Source organism: Culex pipiens, chromosome 2 (genome assembly GCF_016801865.2).
Source record: "Culex pipiens pallens isolate TS chromosome 2, TS_CPP_V2, whole genome shotgun sequence".
NCBI classification, from domain to species: domain Eukaryota; kingdom Metazoa; phylum Arthropoda; class Insecta; order Diptera; family Culicidae; genus Culex; species Culex pipiens.
Window position 1 is genome coordinate 155,963,605 of NC_068938.1, and position 18,958 is coordinate 155,982,562.

General features: G+C 37.3%; 1 protein-coding gene across 3 annotated transcripts in view; it reads left to right on the forward strand.

The window, feature by feature from the left end:
* LOC120428762 (Ig-like and fibronectin type-III domain-containing protein 1) overlaps positions 1-18,958 on the forward strand; it is a 382,047-nt gene that overhangs the window by 35,029 nt on the left and 328,060 nt on the right. The gene's annotated exons all lie outside the window — the stretch shown is intronic.

Genomic DNA, 18,958 nt, shown 5'->3' on the forward strand with positions numbered 1-18,958 from the left:
TACCAACTATTTTTACCCAAATTTGTCTTAGAAATTTCATTGAACTGCTTAAAACTTCAACTTCATTGTACCAAAAAGTAAAAAAAATCAAAAAAAATACAATGGATACAGCTTTTAATGCACAATGAATTTTACCCAATTTTTTGTATTTTCTATTGATTTCGGTTTAAACAGGTGTGTAGGACCTCTCCTTGTTGTGGCCGAGCGGGATAACTGTGATATTATACACTGACTTGAGATAACACTTGCACTTTGATTATATTTACTTTTCATTTAGTACATCGACATCACTTAGATTTAACTGTTAGAACACCCAACTGAGAATTGACTGACCAAGACTGACTATTGACTGAACCCGTGACTGCACAAGCTCAGGCCGTTAAATACTAAGATCACTGAACTGTGATCTACCTGAAGACACAGTGCCCTAGGTCGCGGTCGAAGAATATTATACAAAACATCAGGTGTCAAGCGTTACCACTAGCTGAATGTTTTGTATAACACAACGCGTTCGCCAGACGATTTACCGTTGTCGTGAACTTGACTTTGCTCGTGACAAAACAATAACTGTAGTCTATGTGTAGTATTTATGGTGAGCGACTTAGGGTCGCTACACAGGTGGGTGATTCTCCGCCAACTCACACAGCAGTTGCCCCGACCCCTCTTCGATTTGCGTGAAACTTTGTCCTAAGGGGTAACTTTTGTCCCTGATCACGAATCCGAGGTCCGTTTTTTATATCTCATGACGGAGGGGCGGTACGACCCCTTCCATTTTTGAACATGCGAAAAAAGAGGTGTCTTTCAATAATTTGCAGCCTGACACGGCGATGAGAAAAAAATGAAAAAGTCCTTTTTTGCGTTTTTCTTCGTTTCGTCGTCCGTGTCTGTCGCGGGTGACCATGAACGGCTATGATTAGGCTTAGTGATTTTTCACGCTCGAAAATTGCAAATTTCACGGGGACCTCAATTTCAAAACACCAAATTTCACGCAAATTTCGCGGAACTTGAAAAATGTTAAAATAACTCTGAAAATCCTTTGTTTAAATCACAGAAACTACGTTTTATGCTTCACTATATATTATTCTTCAATAAACTAAAAAAATCTTCACTTAATTTGAATGCAACACAAAAAAAATCCTCCTGGATTATGGATGGGCTCTATATTCAGCAATTCCCCCTCGAAAACAGCATGATTCGAAAAAAGATTCTCCGATCGGGCTCAAATTTTTTCTGGGGGATCCTTGGCCGAAATAATTAGACCCGTATTTTTTTGATTGGCCATTAGGGTGACCTACGCCGTGTTAGGGTGGTTCGAAAAATGGCAATTTTCGTCGATTTTCGCAAAAACCACTTTTTTCAAAAAATCATGTCTCCGCGCCATTTCATCCGATTTTAGCTGTCCTAGACGCAAAAGAAAGGTGATTAGTTTGGCTATTTGGGAAAAATAGTAAGAAGTTTCAAAAATCTAGCTTAACATTTGAAAAGGTTGAATGAAATCATAAAATGCTGTTTTGAAGGTCTCGGGACAAATGAGCCTATGTCTGAAAATATTTTTATCGGATTCCTCGGAAAATTTCACATAACATATCAAAAAATGGTGAAGTTATGTTTTCGATACTCTGAGATACGATTTTTTGAAAATAAAAACTGGGTTTTTCGACGCACCACGCGCAAAAATGGGAAAATGACGAAAACGGGAAAAAATCGACTTTTTTCACTAAAACTGCGATAACTTTAAAATTTCAGCGATGACCTATACATGTTAGGATACCAAAATTTTTGTTATTAAAAGACGCAACTTTTGGTACCATAACATCTATAGGTCATCGCTGAAATTTTAAAGTTATCGCAGTTTTAGTGAAAAAAGCCGATTTTTTCCCGTTTTCGTCATTTTCCCATTTTTGCGCGTGGCGCGTCGAAAAATCCAGTTTTTATTTTCAAAAAATCGTATCTCAGAGTATCGAAAACATAACTTCACCATTTTTTGATATGTTATGTGAAATTTTTCGAGGAATCCGATAAAAATATTTTCAGACATAGGCTCTTTGGTCCCGAGACCTTCAAAACAGCATTTTAAGTTTTCATACGACCTTTTCAAATGTTAAGCTAGATTTTTGAAACTTCTTACTATTTTTCCCAAACAGCCAAACTAATAACCTTTCTTTTGCGTCTAGGACAGCTAAAATCGGACGAAATGGCGCGGAGATATGACTTTTTTAAAAAAGTGGTTTTTGCGAAAATCGACGAAAATTGCCATTTTTCGAACCACCCTAACACGGCGTAGGTCACCCTAATGGCCAAACAAAAAAATACGGGTCCAATTATTTCGGCCAAGGATCCCCCAGAAAAAAATTGAGCTCGATCGGAGAACTTTTTTTTCGAATCATGCTGTTTTCGTGGGGAATTGCTGTATTTATATATTTTTAAACAAATTGTCGGGCACGCGTATTCTCATTTACTGAACTGCTCTTATAATATTCGACTAATAAAGCTAAAATGTTTTCTGTTATATAATTTTACATTTTATTGAATTTCATATCAAAGCAAGATTTAACAATCATGTCCAGTCAGAATGAGTAAAATGAATTGAATTTTCAGCAACGTTTAGCCCATTAAACATATTTTTAAGGGTTTTAGCTCACTTTTCAAAAACTAAATTCAAAATCAATTTGCAAAAATAATATAATTTTTAACAAAATCGAAATTTTTATTCTAAATGAGAAAAGAAAACAAAAAAGTAGTATTTTTTTACTTTCACGGGAATCATCCACCCAAATAAACACATATAGTTAAAATTAAACAGGCCCAAAAAAATTGATATGTTTTTAAAATGTGATTCTAAAGATAACAATACTCTTCATTCGATTTTGAATTAATTTCTTTTAATTTTTTTCAAGACTATACCTTTCAAATGAAATAGCAGTGAAATTTTTAATACAGCGAATGAAAATATTACTAAATTTAGTTGGATTCTAATAAAATTCAAAACTCTGAACATTTCTTCAAATGGTTCATATCAACTTGACACACATATATATTCAAGCTTTTTAATTGAAAACTAATAAAATTTAATTAAATAGTCTTTTTGGATGAAACATTTATTATGCTGTTATAAAAAAAAATGAACTCGCTTAATTCTACAGTAGTTCATAAGATTATTTTTATTCCTTTTTGAGTTTGATTAATCATTTTGAGAAAAATCGTTACATTTTCTCACAAACATAAAATTTCACGGGATTTCGCGGAAAAGCCAAATTTCACGGATTTCACGCTGTCCGCAAAATCGTGAAATTTCACTAACCCTCTATGATCAACGAAGACCAACTTTTTTTTCGTAAAATCGCGATATCTAGTGATAATTATAAGAAAACCCCTTATGTTTATATATCATTTTTTGTAATTGTCTGCTCTACAACTTTGTAGAACATTGTTACACTCTAAAAAATAACCCTGCAGATTAGAAAAAACACGAAATTTTAAAATGAAAAATTTTGTTCTAAATGACAAAATGACCCATCTGGGTCAATGTAGGTTCGAAAAGTACATTAAATTTCCCATAAAATAACATGTTCCAAAATTTGTAACAGATGAGTAACGGAAAATGGCAGAGTTTTTAAAACTTTTATAGTGTTTTTTTCGATGAAAAATACGTTTTTTTTCGGAATTCTGAGTACGCCATCAAATCGGGCGTCGAATGTTACATAAAAGTCTCTTTGACACCAAATTTCTATCTCATCACCGTTTCAGGCTTAATTTAAAGGGGTCGTACCGCCCCTCCGATACAAAATATCGAAAAACGGACGTCGGATTCGTGATCAGGGACAAAAGTTACACCCCTTAGGACAAAGTTTCACGCAAATCGAAGAGGGGTCGGAGCGACTGCTGTGTGAGGTGGCGGAGAATGACTCACGTACGACAAGTTAGCTGGACGGCGACGAAATGGGCGTATAAAAATTCGCAAAAATAACTTTTTGTAGGTATCCAGAGGTTTGTTCCTGTAAACGAACTGAGTCCAAATCTCAAATATGAGCTTGATCGGACGTAATTGGAACTGGTGCTTCCTTTTTGATTTTTAAGTGGAATTAACCTGTAAAGTGATTTTTTTATGAAAAATACGATTTTTAGGCAGTTTGTCCACTACGGCGATTACTACTAACGTCACGCCAGATCTTTTTACATGCTTTGAAGTTTTGAGCCCTTCAAAGTTTGGCATTTATTAGAAAGCTACGAGTAACTTTAACATTTAAGAATATTAAAATTTCTTCAAAATGGAACGGATTTGAATGACTTTTTTGTAAAGCATTCTTCAAATCTTAAATCTTAAAAAATCCAATATTTAATATTAGATTGAAATTATATTTTTGTTACTAAGCAAATTCATTACTCACGTCTTCTACACCCAAAGTACAAAGTAGAAATCCGGTGATATTCGATGAATCTCTACGTCAACTTGCATTTAAAATTCATGTGGAGGCAGTAGTCGATGCCAAAAACAAATAAAATGTAACATAAAATGAGTGTGCTAAAAACGTTAAACGATTCACTAAAATGTTATTCTATATTTAATCGATTCATAAGCTAAAATGTGTTTTGTCCCGTCCGTGTGGATCAATCGGACCGCGCACTGGACTCACAATCCAGAGGTCGCCGGTTCGAATCCCGCGGCGGGCGCTCTAAAATTCTTTGTGTAAATATGGGTATTCGGCGCCGTCGCTCCGTGCCATACTTTCATACACTCAGGAACCCAGGGCGGCGAAGTCCTTGTAGATAAAAAGGAAGACACTAGTGGTTGGTACTAGCAATGGTGGCCAACAGCTATAAAGTCAACTTCGTTTTTCATAAGCTAAAATGAGTGTTCAGATTTCGAGAGAACCTTGCCTTCAGCTCACACCATCAAATCAAATGCGTTAATTCGTTAACTGATTAGTTACCAAGATGTGGGGCCAAGGCAGTTAAGTCATTGATATAGTCTATTAAAAGTCCTTTGTTTGATTCCGTAGTGTATAAAAATATTGTTTCTTACCGGTGAACTTTTTTTAAAACAAACTCGAAGGCATACTTCTCTTGGTCATTTCGAGCTCTGTTCTCTGTGTCCTCCGGTACCAATATTCTCTTGAACCGAGGCTATCATTCTCTCGGACGCTTACTGCCCAGTACTGGGTGTATAGCCATGTTTTTATACTTTTTTTATCCTTGAATCTCACTTTTCCATTAACCCAATAAAAGTAACGACATCTTCAGCAACAAAGCACCAACAAAACGCCAAGAAATCCCACAATCGCCCTCAAACTTCCGTCCCAAAAGTAATGTAACCGAAATGGCGCAAATAATTAAGCAACGACCAGCCAAGAATTGCCCACTTTTTCGACCGCGCTATCATTCCTTTCCTGACCCATAAATTTAACCTTTCTTCCCCTTCGGGTACTGGGTTCTTGTGGGGCGGTCGTTTAGATGTGGTTTGACGTCCGGACTCCAGGGTCAACCTATTTTCGTTTGACCACCCCCTGGATGACGATGTGACTCAACTTTCTCGACCCAATAAAAATAAAACTTTGGTTGTCCAGTTCACCCACCCCGAATTCCTCGGAAAACCAGTCAGGAAACATCACACAGCTCAGGTCAAAATGGCGATACAACTGTCTCTACATGATGCCATTTTGTCGTTAGCTGGCGCTACCTTTCTCCTTTTCGGGTGGGTCGTTGGACATAGTTTTGACTGGCTGGCCGACAGGAATGTTTGGCTTGTTTTCAGTTGCCACCAACCCCCACGAGTTGGTCATATTAGAAAAGTTTCGGATATTGCCAGACGGAAACTGGCAACTACTAAATGGAGCTTTTGCGTGACACGGTAACATTTGAGCTGGCTTTTTTGGGCTTCTGTGTGTGTGAGGAACTTAATTAGCTGGATTGTTTCGTGAGCTTTGATAGTTTAAGTTGATCTACATGCTGGAGAATTTGGTTGAACAGAGCTTATAACATTAAAAAGAGATAAAAAATATAAAAATCTTTAAACCTGTAAACATCAGTTTTCCTCCCAGTATCTTAAAGAAAATCTCTGCAAAAACATGAAAACCCAGAAAGTAAAAGCCTAACCGTCAGACTAAAGACGTGGCAAACGATGAAAAGTGGATCCTCTTGCTTTCTTTTCCGCCCTTCCGACTTCCTCAAACTCCAACTTCCCCAGACTAGCTTACGCATTCCTCCCAGAATCTTCTTCTTTCAACATGCCCCTTCCCAGCCGAGAGGAGAATGATATGATAGATGGCCGTACACGTGTTCGGACTGGTGTATTCATTTTAGAAGCAACGCCGTATACCCTTCCAGGCCCGTGATTTATGGACGATCTTTACGTTGGCCCTTCGGTCGGCCATAGTCCCTGTTGCGGTCACGGCGCGGCCTAACCGGCCGGGTGCCATCGCGACCCAAATATTGGGGCAGTGTTGCTTTTTTTTGTGTTTTGGCAAAATTAGTCAAATTTTTAGATTTTGTCATCATCATGTATTATTCTTTCATCAAAAGCAATTGTAAGGTGATTCTTCAAAACAGAAAATCATAGTTTATTCGTAGAAACTGCCCAAAAACGGTCCACTCACCCTACGAGCGCTTCAGCAGTGTGGCCAGACTGCGTATAAATCGCTCGTTTTGGTCAATTTTGGCGCGTAAATTTAGATTACTGCAGAGCGTTCGTTCGCGACTACAGAAGTTCCCATGCACGACTCGTGATTTATTTCCCACAGGAAAAATAAAAGTCTCCGAAAGTAGATCACACGCGGAACGTGTGCCAGACTCCCGTGGGGGGGCCTACGGTGGAACCTGACGACAGGACGACGACCCAAGGTGACGGAACGTGAAAATTATGTGGTAAAACCGGAGTGGATTTGTGGTCGATTTATGTGATTTTTTTTGGGGAGGTGGACTGAGGTAGAGATGATTGAGTTGAAATGATTTACGAAGTTGTCGAAGAGAATTTTTCAATTTGGGACTCTGCGTTGGTACAATCCACTAACAATTTAATTACAAATATCCACAAGCTGATTGGAGTGTGCAGCTGAAGCAAAAAAATACACTTCAGCTTAAGCATTTCCACTCAGAGAAGTTGTTTGAAACTAAGCTTCTATCGTTTCCCTGCTTTCGAAGAATTGCATCGGGAACAATAGACGTCGTCAAGTTGCCCAACTCCTCTCCAAAAGCTCCCATCCAATCAGATCGTCGTTCGGAACGATTCTTTTTCAATTTTCCTCATGCTCGTCAGCTTCAGAGTTTCTGGAGGAAACAAACTTGTTTAGCACTACACGCTATACTTCACGAGCATTTCCGGTCCTTCTCCGGTGGACAGACACAAACACACAAACACACACTTCTTCAACAATTTTCAACAGAACACATAACAGGATCAATGTCACATGAAAGAGTAAGGACACTTCTGTTGTGTATTTGTGCGGACGTACATCCTTACTGACTAACTGAAGAAGGATATGACGGGTTTTCCACCCTTTTCTTTCGGAAAGCAAGTTAGAAAATGCTCTTTGCACTTGAGAAATTTTCCTATATTTTCACACTTCCCCCCAACAACACAATGTTAACAGAGATCAGCGAGCGTGAAGGAGGGCCATCTCCCGTTGGGAGACCATATCTCTCCCAAGCAAGTTAGTCTGTCTGTTGACGTGGATCTGGACAGGCATAAAGGTGAAAACACTTGTGAGATGTCATGCGAGGTCCTTTAGGAGTGCTAGGAGTCTTTTTTTTTTTTTAATTTATATTTATTCAGATTTTCTTTTCCATGTACATTCATTCAGTTAAAATATTATTGAGTGTCCAATCACATTCGATGACTTTTCACCTCAATTTTAAATACTAGCAATTTTCATTTATTCATGAGATATTGTAGCTTTCGCTATTCAGTGATTTCAAATGTAGGAGGTCCTACATGTACAAAAGGGAAAAGGGATACCTTAAAACTAACTTATACACTATATAAAGAGCGGATCAATGCAGCTGAAGACTGCAATGATTTTTGTCGAAATGCATCAATTATCTTATTGGACATAACATCCAAAGTGTCAACTTCGGCTAATTGATGAAGTTCACTGGTGCTGAACCAGGGAGGAAGTTTCAGAATCATTTTCAGAATTTTGTTCTGAATCCTCTGAAGTTTTTTCTTCCTGGTTAAGCAACAGCTTGTCCAGATCGGCACAGCATAAAGCATGGCAGGTCTGAAAATTTGTTTATAAATTAACAGTTTATTCTTGAGACAAAGTCTAGAATTCCTGTTTATAAGTGGATACAAACATTTAATATATTTGTTACATTTAACCTGTATACTTTCAATGTGATCCTTGTAAGTAAGGTTTTGGTCAAAAGCAAGTCCAAGATATTTCACTTGATCCTCCCACTTTAAATTTACCTCATTCATCTTTATAATGTGATGACTTTTTGGTTTAAGAAAATCAGCCCTTGGTTTGTGAGGGAAAATAATAAGTTGAGTTTTTGCAGCATTTGGAGTAATTTTCCATTCTTTCAAATAAGAATTGAAAATATCCAAGCTTTTTTGTAATCTTCTTGTGATGACACGAAGGCTTCTACCTTTGGCGGAGATGCTTGTATCATCAGCAAAAAGTGATTTCTGACATCCTGGGGGCAAATCAGGCAAGTCAGAAGTAAAAATATTGTATAAAATTGGACCCAAAATGCTTCCTTGAGGGACGCCGGCACGTACAGGTAGTTGATCAGATTTGCTGTTCTGATAACATACCTGCAGAGTACGATCCGTCAAATAATTTTGAATAATTTTCACGATATAAATCGGAAAATTAAACCTTTTCAGTTTCGCTATCAAACCTTTATGCCAAACACTGTCAAATGCTTTTTCTATGTCTAGAAAAGCAGCGCCAGTAGAATAGCCCTCAGATTTGTTGCTTCGAATCAAATTTGAAACTCTCAACAACTGATGAGTAGTTGAATGCCCAAGGCGAAATCCAAACTGCTCATCAGCGAAAATTGAATTTTCATTAATGTGCGTCATCATTCTATTAAGAATTATTCTTTCGAATAATTTACTAATAGATGAAAGCAAACTAATGGGCCGATAGCTTGAGGCTTCAGCAGGATTTTTATCCGGTTTCAAAATCGGAACTACTTTGGCATTTTTCCAACTACTGGGAAAATATGCCAAATCAAAACATTTGTTGCAAATTTTGACCAAGCTACTTAAAGTTGCTTCAGGTAATTTTTTAATTAAAATGTAAAAAATACCATCCTCACCAGGGGCTTTCATATTTTTAAATTTTTTGATAATAGATTTTATTTCATTCAGATCTGTATTAAAAACTTCATCTGATGAAAATTCTTGATCAACAATATTCTGAAATTCTATTGAAATTTGATCTTCAATAGGACTCAAAACATTCAAGTTGAAATTATGAGCACTCTCAAACTGCTGAGCAAGTTTTTGAGCTTTTTCCCCATTAGTAAATAGAATATTATCACCATCTTTTAAAGAAGGGATTGGTTTTTGAGGTTTCTTAAGAACCTTTGAAAGTTTCCAAAAAGGTTTGGAATAAGGTTTAATTTGTTCGACATCTCTTGCGAACTTTTCATTTCGCAGGAGAGTGAATCTGTGGTCAATAACCTTTTGCAAATCTTTTTGAATTCGCTTCAGTGCAGGATCACGAGAACGTTGATACTGTCTTCGACGAACATTTTTCAGACGAATCAAAAGCTGAAGATCGTCATCAATAATGGGAGAATCAAATTTGACTTGGACTTTAGGAATAGCAATATTCCTAGCATCCAAAATTGCATTAGTTAAAGATTCCAAGGCTGAATCAATATCAGCTTTGGTTTCTAAAACAAAATCATGATTTAAATTATTCTCAATATGATGCTGATACCTGTCCCAATTAGCTTTGTGGTAATTAAACACAGAACTATTGGGTCTGGTAACTGCTTCATGAGAAAGTGAAAAAGTTACTGGAAGGTGATCAGAATCAAAATCAGCATGAGTCACTAAAGGACCACAATACTGACTTTGATTTGTCAAAACCAAATCAATTGTTGATGGATTTCTAACAGAAGAAAAGCAAGTTGGCCCATTCGGGTATAAAACCGAATAAAGACCAGAAGTGCAATCTCTGAATAGAATTTTACCATTGGAATTTACTTTTGAATTATTCCAAGATTGGTGTTTGGCATTAAAATCACCGATGATCAAAAATCGAGATCTATGCCGAGTAAGTTTATTCAAATCCCCTTTGAAATAATTTTTATTTTCCCCAGTGCATTGGAAAGGCAAATATGCAGCTGCAATCATAATTTTCCCAAAAGAAGTTTCAAGTTCAATGCCCAAACTTTCAATAACTTTTAACTTAAAGTCACGTAAAGTGCTATAAGTCATACTACGGTGGATAACTATTGCAACTCCACCGCCATTTCGACTCATTCTGTTATTGGTTATAACTTTATAATCTGGATCACTTTTCAAATAAGTGCCAGTTTTTAAAAATGTTTCGGTTATAACAGCAACATGCACGTTATGAACTCGTAAAAAGTTGAAAAATTCATTTTCTTTCGCTTTTAAAGAGCGAGCATTAAAATTCATAATATTGATGGAATTACTTAGATCCATGATTAAACTTCAGGGTAAGAACAACATCATTCGCAAATTTTAATCCAATCTGGATTGCTTCCATCATGGATGTAGCATTACTCATTGTTTGAATCAAACCAAACAGTGAGTTTTGCAAAAAAAGTCATTTTTTCAAACGTAACATCGCCGAGATCAGAAGATCCCAAAGCGTTGCCAGCAGAAACATTTTCAAATGAAATTTGAGGTACCTGCCCAATTTGAAGATTGGTAGAGGATTTAAAATTCGTGGATGAACCCGAACCCGAAACGACGTTGGCATATGAAATACCATTAGTGTTACCTAACTTTTCCACGTTAGGGGTATTTCTAGCATTGTTCGAGTGAGACAGCACGAACGTTTGATTTAAAGATGCAGGTACAACCTGACTTTGAGAAAATTTTCAATTCAATTTATTTTATTAGTAAATAATCAATTAACAATTCCGTATTTCTTATAACCTAATAGAGTTTTGGAGTTCCTTTCAACTATGATTTGAACTATAATTCATTTTGATGTAATTGGATATTCTAACAATGGATTTGGCAAGAGAAGGAAAAATTAAAAAAAAAACCTTCTAGATTTACTAAGGAAAAGGATAGAAATAGAAAAGCTTATAACTAAATCACAGTATGTTTTGTCTATTGACGTCGAAAAGCTTCACTGCACAAGGCAGCTTATCCGTTGTAGATGTACTTCATCATCAACTCACTGAGAGCTTGGAATTGTTCTGCCTTGTTTCGGCAGGCACGAAAGCGCGTGAGCATCTCTCCAGCAAGGGCGAAAAACTCAGGAAGCGTGAAGAGGTCATCACCGGTAACATCAGCTTGTCCCGGGGGAGAACCGCCCCCAGAAGCGGCTACTCTAGCGTACGAACCTCCCCAACCGGGAGGGAACGCTGGTTGGTCGATTGAACCGCTACGCCTCCAGCTGCTGCAGCGTAAGAGCTCGAAGTCTTCGGAGGTTGGCGGGACGCTGGCGCTTTCTTCTTCTTGTCCTGCTCCTCGAGGTACTTTTTCCGCGCGGCACAGCCACGGAAATTCGCCGTGTGGTTTCCACCACAGTTCGCGCACTTGACGCGCGCTTTGTGCTGCTGGGCGTTTTCCCCCAGCTGGTCTTTCCGCGGAAGATTGCACCTTTCGGTGAAGTGGGTCTCGCCGCACTTTACGCACCGGGGTGGAAGATTGCAGTTTCTGGAACCGTGTCCGAATTTTTGACAGCGGTGGCATTGCGCTGCGTCGGTCGGATTTTTCGTGTAGAATCGCCACGTCACGAAGAAGCCGTCCAGTGCTTTAATCCGCCGTAGATCCTGGATTTTGACGGACCCACGATCGAAGTACAGGAGGTACAAAGTGTACGTACCTGTCACTGTAGTCGATTTCGAGAGCACCTTTATCTCTCGAGGCTTTACCTTGACGCCCGTCAGGTGTTCTTCCAGGTCGGAGATCGGGCGGTCCGGATATCCCTGAAGGACGATCTTCACTGGGACCTTCTCTGCAGGGTCAAATGTGAAGAATTTGAAGTTTCGCAACTTCAACTTCTTCACCACCAAGTCGAAATGCAGCTTCTTGTGGGTAATCACTTGCACAGAAGTTTTGCTAATTTTGAGACAATATTGGAGTCCCTCAAGCAACTCGTCAACATCATCCGCCAACGTATCCAAAACAAAAATTGGAGGTGGTCGTCGTTCCTTCGGAGAATTACAATTTTTCGTCTTTTCTTGCCTGCGCGCAAGTTCATCATCGTCATCGTCGTCGTCAGCATTGCTGCTGTCACTGTCGGTGTTGTTTTCATCTCCACTCAGCATCTCAAATTCGTTGCTGGTGGGAACGTTGGAAGTGGTTGTTGTCGTAGTGCTGGTGGACTGCTGCTGCTGCTGCTGCTGGCCGGAAGTGCTTCCGGATGCCCGGGTCGATTGTCTCGTCCGTACTGGGGACTCACGTGGACGGTATGACACGTGTAAAAATGAAGGATCGGTGACGTCACCGGGCACGCTCCCGTGCGCGATGGCGGTCGATGCGGCGTTGGTATGTTTACCTTTCTGCACTCTGCCGGTAGATGAACTTCGCGGGTTTTTCGAGGCCGCACTCGAACTGCCTCGGCCACGGCCGGCCCTTGGCATGCTGGAGGAGCAAACTCGCGGGTAATCACGGTTAAATACGGCGTAAAAATCGAAAAGTTTGAAGAGCTCCGAACACTTGACTGTTGCTGGCTGGTGTTGCCAGTCCCGATCGAGAAAATTTCGGTTTGGATTTCGGCTGATGCTTAGCACGAGAATCCAAAACCTTTTTTCTGATGGGGCAATCCCAGAAATTTGATTTGTGATTTCCACCACAATTTGCACATTTAAATTGGGTGACTTCTTTCACGGGACAATTGTCCTTGTCGTGAGAAGAATCCCCGCAAACCATGCATTTTGGAACCATAGCGCAATGATCAGTACCGTGACCGAATGCCTGGCAACGCCGGCACTGGGTCAGATTCTGGCCATTACCGCCATGTTTCTTAAAATGCTCCCACTTTACCCGTACATGGAACAAAAACTGAACTTTGTCCAAAGGTTTCAAATTGTTGATTTCATTTCTGTTGAAATGAATCAGATAAAATTGTGAAGTCAAACCAAAGCGAGAAATATTCCCGTTTGATTTTTTCTTCATTGGTATTACTTGGGATGGGGCAAAGCCAAGCAACACCTTAAGTTCGTTTTTGATCTCATCAACCGACAAGTCGTTGGAGAGACCTTTCAGGACCGCCTTGAATGGGCGAGCATTCTTGGTCTCATACGTGTAGAAATTGTGTTTGTGGTTTTTCAAATAACCAACAAAAGTTTGGTGATCTTGTAAAGATTCCGTCAACAAGCGACATTCTCCTCTTCGACCAAGCTGGAACGAAACCTTCAAATTGCAAGTTTCCTTGCAATTCTTCAGTTGCGTTCGAAAGCTGGCCAAATCGGAGACGGAAGTCACTACAATTGGCGGAGCCTTTACTCGTTTCTCGACGGCAGAAGGCTCAGTACGAGGAGAAGGATCCTTGTCAACAGTTTCGGATAAAACACCGAAACCGTTTGCCAATGGAATTGGAGGATTGACCTCACTTTCAGAATCAGAATCAGACCTCAGAAGAGGCTGTTTTCTTTTTCTGTTTCCGTTAGCCGATTTAGCGTTCAAACGCTTCACCGACGTAACGACCAAATCTTCAGAAGATTTGCGTTTACCTTTGTTTTGACGCATTTTGCAAGCAGAGTTCTCTTGAAAAGATGGCTTTGTTTGTAAAATACAACAAAATTTCAGGTGGGGTTAGTCTTGAAAAGACTGTTTAGAATTTTGGAAAATAACTCAGGTAGTCTTTAAAAAGACTGCGAATTTTGTTTTGAAATAACTCTGAGCTTAGGTAGTAAAAAATACCGCAGCTCTAGTGTCCGTTCACCTCGAAGGTTCGCAAGACACTGAGCGCTAGGAGTCATTATATACGGTGTCTTGGCGAAAGGTTCAAATGGGAATATGGGAAGCTTTACATTTTTCTACGGGTGATTGAGATGGCGTAAGAACATTGTTATGGAGCGATAGCAAACATATGGCTTACTCAAGAATTGTGCTGGAATCTTGTTAAGGTCGGACAGTATTACTCTTCAATCTGGATTTTTACTAACACACGTTTTTCAATAATTTCTAGCTTGAAACCGTGAGAAGATAGAAATTTTATGTACCCGAAAAATCGTATTTTCAAACTTTTGAAAAATCTGCTAAACTATCCGATAAAATTTTGATGTCTGCTCTACAATTTTCTCCAACATTGTTACACTACAAAAAATGACCCTGCAAAGTTACAAAAAATACGGAGTTTTTGAATGAATTTGTTTGTTCTAAATCAGGCCTGCCCAACCAGCAGCCCGCGGGCCAGATCCGGCCCGCGAAGCCATTACATCTGGACGCGATGGCTTTCGAAAAAAGTTCTATGACTGGCCCTTTAGACTGTTCATGAGTTATCAAATAAATAATATGAACGTCCAAAAAAAATAACTTGAGATCAAATTTTAATATTTTATTACAAAAAAAATAATTTCAAACATTTTATTGATTTTATGATTTTGTCAATGAAATAATTTAGTTTCATATCATATATAGAAAAAAAATCATGGTAATATTACATCTGTGAAGGGGTACATCTTATATTTCAGAAAAAAATGTGTAATTTTACCTCTGAAAATGTATAATTTTACCACTATTTTGGTGTAATGTCGCTTTTTCAGTCTTAATTGAAGTAAAATTACATCATAAAATAGGTAATATTCAACCTTCCAAAATTACAACTTCCAAATTTACACAATTTTTTACTGTGTACATTTTTTAAATAATTTGAGATATCAAAGATGAAATTATATTTTTTCATTAACTTCAATATTTATTTTAAATACATTCAAAGAATAATGAATCGAAGACAATCAATATATAATTTCATATTATGTTAATTTTTTATAATATTTATAAATATTTTATATAGGTGCACAGCCACGCAAAAAGTGTTTTTATTTTGTTAAAACAAATATTTAAATGCAAACATAGTTTCAATAAATGTTATGACTGCAAACAACAGCTTATTGATTTTTTTAATTTATTGTTGTGCTTGTGATGAAGAAATTAAACTTAAAAAAAATCAAACGGTCAGTGAAATTTGATTTTTTTTTAAGTCAAAGATATCAGGGACGACAAAAAAATAACAATACAATTTTAGACCATTAATCATAAAAATATATCAAATAAACACATTATTTATACTTCATGCTAAAAATAGAGATACATACACAGCAAAAAATTGGATGGTAAAATCGAATATATGAGCTTGACATTTCGGTCAAGTAAGGTTCCCATACTGATGGGCTACATATTTCAGGGTGTAATACAGTCGATTCTCTGGCTGTCGATCTTCTCGATATCAATAATTCTCCATCTATCGATGAATTCTTCAGTCCCTTCAATCTGCATACTTCAATTATCTTCATTCCTCGATATTTTCCCTTGCTTGAAGGATCTCTTCCTCGACGGTCCCTTGGATTCTGTTTGCTTTAAAAATCTCTTCCGGTTGTCAATAATTTCACTTTCTCATGGATTGCATAGACATTTTTCTTGGCGAAACGAAGCTTTGAAGGGTGTTTGACATTAGTTTGTTTTTGTTTGATGGACGTTGCCATGTCTCTCTCCCATAGCTGGGTATCAAGAAAAAAATATTTTCAATCGAGTCTTCATTTTGCATCGTTCTGTAAAATGATGATTCTCTTCCTCGACGGTCCCTTGGATATAGACAACCAGAGAGTCGACTGTATTACATAAAATTTCATAAAATAGTGCAAAATTTATTTTATACTCAGGCCTTTTACACGCAGCTTGATTACTACTTTTTTTTGCTGAGTATATGAAAGTAATTTGTTTCTTTGTTTGTTTATTCCAAGAACTTAAGACATCTGTCTTTTCTGTTCACGCCATAATGTAAAAATTTGCAACACTAATTCATTAATTTGATTTCTTTTCAACCTTTATCTAACATATTTTCCTGCCCTTCACTGCTTCAGAAAAATCAAATCTGGCCCGCAGGGTCAAAAATTGAGTACCTCTGTTCTAAATGAATAAATTACATCTCGGAGTTATTGCAGATTCTTAAATTACATTGATTTTCCCATAAAATTACATGTCTTTCGTTTTGGAAATGACAGTGGTTTTAATACATTTTTTTTAAATACTGGAAACAGAATTTACCAGTTAAAAAATATGGACTATCGATTGTATGTAATAATGTAATATACAGTTTACATAAATTGCAAAGTGTTTGATCTAAAAAATAAGTCAAATGACTTTTAATGCTTTTTCATAAAACCGATTTTTGAGTCGACAAATCGAAAGGTTGTAAAACTTAAAATAAACCTAACGTTTTCAAGAATTTTTGATGATTAAAAAAAATGGTTAATTTTTGACCCTTAGTGCAAAAAAAGGATCATTCCTAAAATGTAACTCAAGTGTAAAAATAGCTGAAATATAATTTTCCATCAAAATTTTAATTATTTAAAAATAATTTTCACAGCAAAAACAATCTTTCTTTAAGTCCACGGTATACTGCCGTTTTTTTATAAATACTACTTTTTTATTATTATTTGCAATATGAGTATCAAATGTTACGAAATTGCATATAGATTTTCACTGTATTATAATTTAATTAATATAAAACAAATAACGAATGATTAAAAATGAAATCTCTAATTTGCTACATGGCTACATGGGCTGATAAAAAGATTATCTCTTAATTACAATTTTAAATGTTACAAGTTCAAATTTTCGCGCAATACTGTATTTTACACACTCATTTTTGGTTTTCGAGCTCGGCAGAATTCTGCCGAAAACAGAACAACTGATTTCTTCGGCAGAAAAATGCCGAACTTCGGCAAATTAACTGTCATTTTTCACCGAGTAATCGGTACAATGACTCACATTTTGCCGAGATTCGGCATATTTTTCTGCCGAGCGAAAAGTTGTTCTAATTTCGGCAGAATTCTGCCGAAGTTCGGCATAAAAATCTAAGTGTGTGGTAAATATTAAAATTGTCATATTTTGCAATAGGGGTATCAAACGACTTAAAATTTGGTAAAAATTTCACTACATTACAATTATTAGGAGTTCACAAAAAAATATGTTTTGTCAAAAAAGTATATAAGTCTATATTTTCGCATCTCAATAAATACGGTATTTTATGAAAATTATCACATTAAAAATTGTGATACAGTGAAAATCTAAACGAATTTTAAGTAGTTTGATTCCTGTATTGCCAATAATTAAAATTTAAGTAATTTAAAATACATACAACATAATGAAACAGTTCCTAATTTTTTTCCATAAAAAATCGGTTATTTGTAAATCTTGAAAAAATACGTCATTTTGTGAAAATTTTGTATTTCAATTCAATTTCAATTTCAAAACTTTACAATGGGACGTAATAACCTAGATCGTTTTCAAGCAAGGTTATGTCTTTTTGAAATCAATCCTCAGATTTGATATACAATAAAATTCCGTACACATTTTACGTCGTTTGATACCCAAATCATGCAAATTAGAGTATTTTGATGTTTGAGTATATTTTAACATACTACAGTATCAATCGTTATTTTTCATTGATTTTGGCATTTGCAAATACTTTTCAAAGATTATGTCGTTTTTTTTTCATTCATGTTATCATGTTTAACTCCGTTTTTTTTTATTGGAAGTTTTAGGCCTGTTCTACAACTTTCATGGCTCGACATGCAGAACAGCTATTTGGTGGTCACAATCAAGCCTCAAAACAACCCCCCTAAATTTGGGAACGATCTGAGCAGACCCGGTTTTCCGTAAAGCAATTTAATTTTGAATTGGAATTTGCATGGAAAATACAACTTTTTGGTTCTTAATTTTTTTTTCATGATTTTCAAATTGAGAAAATTTGCTAAAAGTTACTCGAAGAATGTAAAGTGCTACAGCTACAGCGTGCTAAAAAATGTTTTGAAATGTGAAAATCAAGTTTTAGGCCTGTCTTGAAATAGCTGCAGAGAAAATTAAGAATTTCACTTTATTTAATTACCAAAAATCATTTATTTAAAGTACCACACAAAAGTTATCGTAAAGTTCAATAAAATTCACATCACACAGCACCCCACTTTAACATCCGAGATCAAGCTCCAATTGCGAGAAGGCAAAAATCTTTCCGCTCGTCATCATCCCACAAGTGTCAAGCCACCACCGCGGTGTCAAGTCGTGGGCGCTCTTTGTGCTCCGCGGACGGCTCGTCGCAAATTGACAGTAATTTCCAGTAATAACTCTCGTAACAACGTCGTTTAATGATGCTTCCTTTCGGGGTACGGGCAGCAAGAGACTGCCCGGAAATCCCCTTCCCGATTGAAAGGGAGGGGAGGCGGACTGCTTTCTTAATTTATGAAAATTTATTCGCAAAGTTCCCCCAATTCTTGCTTCTTGAATCTTTTTTTTTTGTTCAAGGAACACGAAGCTTATCCCGCCAACAACGTCAACAGTTCAGCGGCAGTTAGAACAGCAGCAACAGAGTCAACAGACAGCCCCTTATCGGCCCTAAAGTAATCTTGTTGCTGCTACACGAGATAAGCACTCGAGCGATCTTAATATATGGATGGGAAAAGGTGAAATATGTGGCCTGTCTTTCCCCCTCTCCCCTCTGAATAATTTCGGTGACAAATTCTGAGCGAGTTTTTCTTTCTTGACACCCTCGCGCGATTTACATAAAACCGCACAAAGAAACAACACGCACGCACATACTGTTTCGGTGACAATTCGTCGCTTCTGTGCTAT